We start from the raw sequence: 7,377 nt of genomic DNA, 5'->3' as shown, positions 1-7,377 counted from the left end.
AACTTTGATCAAATCACTCAATGACTCATTTTTTTAACCTATCCATCCAATTTAAAATTTGGAGACCAAGAGCTATTTGAGTGAACTTATACTGCACTCCCTCGAAGGTCAATTTGAGAGTTTTGAGTCTGGATGCCTAAAGGCACAGGCATAAGTGGTGACATGAAGGAACTCAGGGATTGGTAATAGAGCAGAGTTTGAAAAGTGCAAGCCAGATTTTAAGTCAAAACTATCTCACTATCATATTTGTTTCTATTCTAGGTACCAGGGAAGACTAGTTAACTGGACTAGGAAGAGACTGACTCCAGTTATTGTTTTACGTTTTATTTATTTTCAAGCCAATTCAGCCAGGGTAAGGTTGATTCAATGGAATCGAAAGAAAATCCAAGAACTAAAATCTGATTAGTGTCAGGACTCAAATATTGATCTGACATTTTCCTCTAACAGATCCTCATCATCCCATTGTGTGTTCCAAACATTCCAAGACTCTTTAGCCCCTGAGGATGTGTTTAAATAGTGACTATTGACACCGTTGACAGGCACCTCACATTCTTTCAAGGGTTTTTTTTTAAACATATCTATTAACTCTTTTAAAATGAAGTGAATTAACAAAACCCACCTCTTTAAATAGCAGACAACTGGATGTCAAAAAAATGTGATTTCCTTTAATCAGAAATTTAAAACTGGACATGAGAAAGATAAATTCAAATACATATGTGGTTTGCAGAAATGGCAGTGCCTAGTCTTTGTGGGCTGTCTGACTACTGTCTGCATGGAGATTGTGATCTATTTTTATCATATTTCCATGTAAGTGATGACTACTCTGTTGAAGGAATTATGTCTGTTTCGCTGGGTCCTAACAACAGAATCAAAAGGTGTGGTACTGGAAAAGCACAGCCAGTCAGGCAGTATCCAAGGAGCAGGAGAGTCAATGCTTCGAGCATAAGCTCTTCATCATTCCTGACGAAGAGCTTATGCTCGAAACATCAACTCTTCTGCTCCTCGGAAGCTGCCTGACCAGCTATGTTTTTCCAGCAACACCCTGTTCGACTCTGATCTCCAGCATCTGCAGTCCTCTCTCTCTCTCCTAACAACAGAACCTCAACTTTGTGCATTTAAAGATAAGACCATAAGGCACAGGAGCAGAAATTAGGCCATTCAGCCCATTGAGTCTGCTCCGCCATTCAATCATGGCTGATAGGTTTTTCAACCCCATTCTCCCCCTTTCTTCCTATAACCTTTGATCCCCTTGACAATCAAGAACCTATCTGTCTCAATCTTAAACATACTCAATGATCTGGCTTCTTCAGCCCTCTGTGGCAATGAATTCCATGGATTCACTGCTCTCCGGCTAAATAAGTTTCTCCTTACCTCTGTTCTAAAGGGTCTTCCCTTTAGTCTAAGGCTATGCCCTCAAGTCCTTATCTCTCCCACCAATGGAACATCTTCCCAACATTCACTCTGTCCAGGCTGTTCAGTATTCTGTAAGTTTCCCTGTCAGATCCTTCATCCTTATAAACATCATCAAATCTAGTCCAAGATGCCTCAGATGTTTCTTGTATGCTAAGACCTTCATTTCTGGAATCATTCTCATGAACCTCGTCTGGACCCGCTCCAGGGCCAGTACACCCTTCCTGAGGTAGGAGGCCCAAACATTGCTCAATACTTGAAAAGTGGTCTCACCAGAGCCTTATAAAGACTCAGAAGTACACCCCTGCTGTTATATTCTAGTCCTCTCAAGATGAATGACAAAATTGTATTTGCCTTCCGAACTAATGACTCAACCTGCAAGTTTGCCATAAGGGCATCCTGGACCCGAACTTCCAAGCCCCTTTGTACTCCAGATTGGTATGATGTGAAAGGTATCGAACATGAACTGGTTTTCTCAGTCCTGCAAGAATTGATTAATTGATTGATTGACCGATTGGATTATCAATGCCACATGTACCCAGATGCAGTGAAAAGTGTTGTTTTGCATGCTACACAGGCAGAACTCGTATCTTAAAAATGGTCAACTCCAACTCAACATGACCCTCTCTTGCCTCTCCTGGGAGTTCAGTGACCAGAATGCGCCAGAAATCAATCCTTCCAGTCACTCCAGCAGAAGTTATCCTTACCTCTAGATGCAACAACTGGTCCCAAAGGAGGGTCACCCTTGACTGAAGCCAAAAGCATCCCAAAAAGTACCCGTGAGGCAAACAAAAGCATTTGCAAATTAGCAGCTTCATTTATGCATTAACACAGAGAAACATTCAAGAAGCTTTCAAGAGGCATGAGGAGGAAACGGTTAGGAAGGCTTAAGGAGGGTTTAAGGAGAGAGCTCTTTCTGTTTCAAGCAGCAGAAAGGAAGCAGTGGAGCCTGAGGAGTCTAGAAAGACAATTCCGAAAGTGCGGGGCTGAGAACTCCAAAGGTGAGATCTAAAAAGGATGATGCACTAGAGGTTTGGATGGCATGAAAGCCTGAGAAGGTTGCTATGTGATGATGAGTATGACAGTTATGAATCATGCTAGCACCTTATAGTGAGTGTGCACAATGAGTATTTTTAGACATGAAAGCCACTCGGGTCATGCGAAAGTTTGCTTATCTGGGGAGGTTGCAGTGTACCAGTACCTTTCGGGAGCATGTAGACTGTGATGTGGTTTGAAGAGAGAAAAAAGAAATTGGTGCCTCTTATTTTTTTTCAGACAGCAAAATGTTTGCACACAAGCGTTGAATATTTCTTAAAAACGTGCTTGCGATCCTCCTCGACCAACAGACACCGGGTTTGTGATTGGGTGACAAACGGGCCGCAGCTCTGCAAGCAGCTTTTTTGTGGGCATTTTCTTCTTCATCACTGCAAACGATCATGTGCTCCCTTTGCAGATTCCACCTGCTGCGTCTGGCTCATTACATAAAGGTTTGCTTGTGAAATGACTCGTCTGAGTCTGACTGAGCTTTATTTCATGCTGGATTCGACCTGGCCTACAGAAAGAGCAAATATCGCCTCAGTCTAGCTTACTGGAGACCTCCCCCAACTCTGCAACGCCCCCGCTGGGTGCTGTACTGCTCAATTGCCGGCAATGTGACACCGAGACCGATCAATGGGGAAGGTCCCGCGTTTGCCCTTTCAAAGAGCTAAATGTGAGGGGGCAGAGATGGTGCAACAACACCCCACCTGATAGACCCTGGGGTCAAGGGTGTACAATGCTCCTGCTCCTAGTGACCGCCTCCTGAATAGGTTTTCATACAAAGATTTGCAGGTTGGGGGGATTAGGCCATGCTAAATTTCCCATTGTTCCCAGGGAAGTGGATTAGCCATGGGGAAATGCAGGATTACAGAGTCAGGGGAGGCTGGGTGGTCAGGGTGGGATAGTCTTCTCTTGCTATCAGATTCTATGATTGTAAGAGTCATAGATTTCCAGAATTCTCCTTTCTGCAAGCTCACAGATAATTTGAAGATTGAAATTTCTGTTAAGTAAGGGTAGCAGGGTGTAAGAAGTTAAAAATAGAGTTAGGAAATAGATCTCTCAAATAATGGCTGGCTAGAGAAACCAAAGACCAACTTACATTAGGTTCCCTACAGTGTGGAAACAAGCCCTTCGGCCCAACAATTCCACACTGACCCTCTGAAGAGTAACCCTCCCAGACCTATTTCCCTCTAACTAATGCACCTAACATTATGGGCAATTTAGCATAGCCATATCACCTGACCTGCACCTCTTTGGACTGTGGGAGGAAACCCATGCCAACACGGGGAAAATGTGCAAACTCCACACAGACAGTCGCCCAAGGCTGGAATCGAATCTGGGCCCCTGGTGCTGTAAGGCAGCAGTGCCAACCACTGAGCCACCGTACCACCCAACATGTAGTGCCCCGAAGTATATGTACTTCAAGAGCAGGATGCACAAAATAAGATTGATTATGTTTTTGGTTCAATTCTAGTCTACTTGCTACAACAAAGATGCTGTGAAACTTGAAAGGGTTCAGAAAAACTTTAGAAGGATATGCCAGGGTTGGAGGGATTGAGCTATAGGGAGAGATGGAATAGGCTGGGGCTGTTTTCCCTGAAACATCAGAGGCTAAGAGGTGACCTGAAATAGAGGTTTTTAAATCATGAGTGACATGGATAAGATGAGCAGTCAAAGTCTTTTCCTTAGTGTGGGGGTGCCCAAGTTGAGAGGGCATAGATTTAAGGTGAGAGGGGAAAGATTTAAAAGGGACCTAAGGGGCAACTTTTTCACACAGAGGGTGGTGAGTGTATGGAATGAGCTGCCAGAGGAAGTGGTGGAGGCTGGTACAATTGCTGTATTTAAAAGGTGTTAGAGTCATAGAGCTGTACAGAGTGGAAACAGACCCTTCAGTCCAACTTGACCATGCCAACCAGATATCCCAAAGTGATCTAGAACTATTTATCAGCATTTAGCACATAGCTCTTGAAACCCTTCTTACCCATATACAAATCCATTGCCTTTTAAATGGTGTAATTGCACCAGCCTCCACAGACTCCACAGGCTCCTCTGGCAGCTCATTCCAGACATGCACTACCCTCTGTGTAAAAACATTGCCAGTCAGGACCCTTTTAAATCTTTCCCATCTCACCTTAAACCTAGTTTTGGACTCCCTTGGAAAAAGACTTTGGCTCTTCACCTTATCCATGCTTCTCCTGATTTTATAAACCTCTATAGGTCACCCCTCAGCCTCTGATGTCTCAGGCAAAAAGCCCCAGCCTACTTAGCCTCTTTCAATAGCTCAAAACTTCCAATCCTGGACACATCCTTGTAAATATTTTCTGAATCCTTCCAAGTTTCACAGCATCCTTCCTATAGCAGGGAGACCAGAACTGAACACAGTATTCTAAAAGTGACCTCACCGATGTGCTGTACAGCCGCAACATGACATCCCAACTCTGATACCCAATGCACTGACCAATGAAAGCAAGCATGCCAAGTGCCTACTTTACCACCCCGTGTAACCGTGATTCCATTTTGAAGGAACTATCCACCTGCATGGCTCTTTATTTGGCAACACTCCCCAGGGCCCTACCATTAACTGTATAAGTCCTGCCCTAGTTTGCCAGTCCTGTCCATCCTTTAATCATGTCTCAGTGACTGCAACAATATTATCTTCTCATTTGCTGATTAATCCTCAAATCCACTTTACCAGTCAGGCTCCTTGCATTAAAATAGATCTTGATGGGTATATGAATAGGAAGGGTTTAGAGGGGTATGGGCCAAGTGCTGGCAAATGGGACCACATTAATTTAGGATATCTGGTTGGCCTGAATTAATTGGATCGAAGGGAATGTTTCCGTCCTGTACATCTGTATGATATATTTTATGAAGATGTGTCATCTAAAATATTCATTAACCACATGTATCTTTATCCTTTTGAGAATAAGATTTTTCAAAGGAAAGGACATTGACTGCAGCAGGAAAAGTGTTACGTTTGCAAAGTAGACAAACTGTTTGATTGGCGCCATCGAGGCTTCAACACCATCAGAGTGAGGTCCCAGTTTTTCCATGTAAAAGGTATCTGCTTGAGCCCAGACGGTAAGAGAGAACTTACCACAATGAAAAGCTCGTGTCAAAGTTTGGGAGCGGAAAATTCACTGGAAGATTGCATCACAGCAAGTGGTGGATCCTTAAAGGAAAGCTTTGAATCCATGCCACTATGTCCAGGAAAAGAGAATCAAAAGAATTGGGAAGACACACCAGTGTTAATATTTGTACAGAAAGTGACTTTGGCTGGACTTGAACAACCTGTAAAAAAAGTATTTGTTTCATAATTTGCCTATTACTTGGTCAAAGTACTTTAAAGATAAAATTGCAGACTTTAATATTATTTCCAGATTTGGATACGTTAGTATTCAGGAAGGGGAGTGGGATGTTTTTGCAGTTTTGAAAGCTTTTCTTAATAACCTTGATCTGTTAAAACAGTTTTTAAAAATCTAACTCTTTATTTGTCAACTGAATGAAGCTGACTAACTTGTTTCTGATATTGAACTATAAACAGTCTAAATAATTAGTGATTTCACGTTTCCTTTAACTACAAACTCTATTTGTCATCAGCGAAGGAGTGGAACAAGGATGAGCATCAATCAGCTCCTTTGATCCTGATTGGAACTACTCTTATGGTTGAATATGTTTCAATAATGTGCAGTCTATAACAAACCAGACAGTGGTCCACTTCGACTGCAGTATGTCAAACCGTACTCAGAATCCATGAGTAACCTCAAGAAAATTCCAGGTGAGGGAGAAAAGTCTGCAGCAAGCCACAAGAATGCAGACCGGGTTAGGATGGCAGTTACTTTTCCTAAAGGACATTAGTGGATCAGATCATTTTTTTTCCCCAACAATCAGATTGATTGTTACTATCTCTCATCATTCGTTGCAAACTTCTCATTATTAGTATCTTCTTAGTTCCCATGCTTAATTCCTATCTGATTGATTATTCACTCATCTCATTTAACTCGACCTACTCTTGGGATATAAAGCAGGGAAGGTGACGAAGGTGTGAGTGGGGGAGCACTTTGGGGCCAGTGACCATAAGTCTATTAGTTTTCAAACAGTGATGGAATAGGATAGACCGGATCTAAAAGTTGAAGTTCTAAATTGGAGGAAGGCCAATTTTGATGGTATTAGGCAAGAACTTTCAAAATTTGATTGGAGGCAGATGTTCGCAGGTAAAAGGACAGCTGGAAAATGGGAAGCCTTCAGAAATGAGATAACAAGAATCCAGAGAAAGTATATTCCTATTGGTGTGAAAGGAAAGCCTGGTAGGTGTTGGGAATGCTGGATAATGAGAGAAATTGAGGTTTTGGTTAAGAAAGAGAAGGGAGCATATGTCAGGTATAGACAGGAGAGATCAAGTGAATCCTTAGAAAAGTATAAATGTAGTAGGAGTATACGTAAGAGGGAAATCAGGAGGGCAAAAGGGGGAAATGAGATAGCTTTGGCACATAGGGTTATGGAGAATCCAAAGGGTCTTTACAAATACATTAAGGACAAAAAGGTAACTAGGGAGAAAATAGAGCCCCTCAAAGATCAGCAAGGCATCCCATATGTGGAACACAGGAGATGGGGAAGGTACTAAATGAGTATTTTGCATCAGTGTTTACTATGGAGAAGGACATGGAAGATATATAATGTGGGGAAATAGACGTGACATCTTGAAAAATGTCCATATTACAGAGGAGGAGGTGCCTGGATGTCTTGAAATGCATAAAGGTGAATAAGTCCCCAGGACCTGATCAGGTATACCCTAGAACTCTGTGAGAAGCTAGAGACGTGAATACTGGGCCTCTTGCTGAGATGTTTGTATCATCGATAGTCACACGTAAGGTGCCGGAAGACTGGAGATTGGCTAACGTGGTGCCACTGTTTAAGAAGGGTGGTAAG

At 42.5% G+C, this 7,377-nt stretch overlaps 1 long non-coding RNA gene across 1 annotated transcript; it reads left to right on the top strand.

Annotated features, from left to right (window-relative positions):
• The first annotated feature begins 2,077 nt into the window (after positions 1-2,077).
• LOC148149181 (uncharacterized) lies at positions 2,078-6,001 on the top strand. The gene is made up of 2 exons (XR_015758056.1): positions 2,078-2,183; positions 5,373-6,001. It is a non-coding gene; the product is annotated as an uncharacterized LOC148149181 (long non-coding RNA).
• Positions 6,002-7,377: the final 1,376 nt, after the last annotated feature.

This window comes from Chiloscyllium plagiosum, unplaced genomic scaffold (assembly GCF_037043375.1).
Source record: "Chiloscyllium plagiosum isolate Xiang-an unplaced genomic scaffold, Cpla_swu_hap1 HiC_scaffold_9, whole genome shotgun sequence".
Taxonomy (NCBI): domain Eukaryota; kingdom Metazoa; phylum Chordata; class Chondrichthyes; order Orectolobiformes; family Hemiscylliidae; genus Chiloscyllium; species Chiloscyllium plagiosum.
This window is presented reverse-complemented; position numbering and strand designations above follow the sequence as displayed.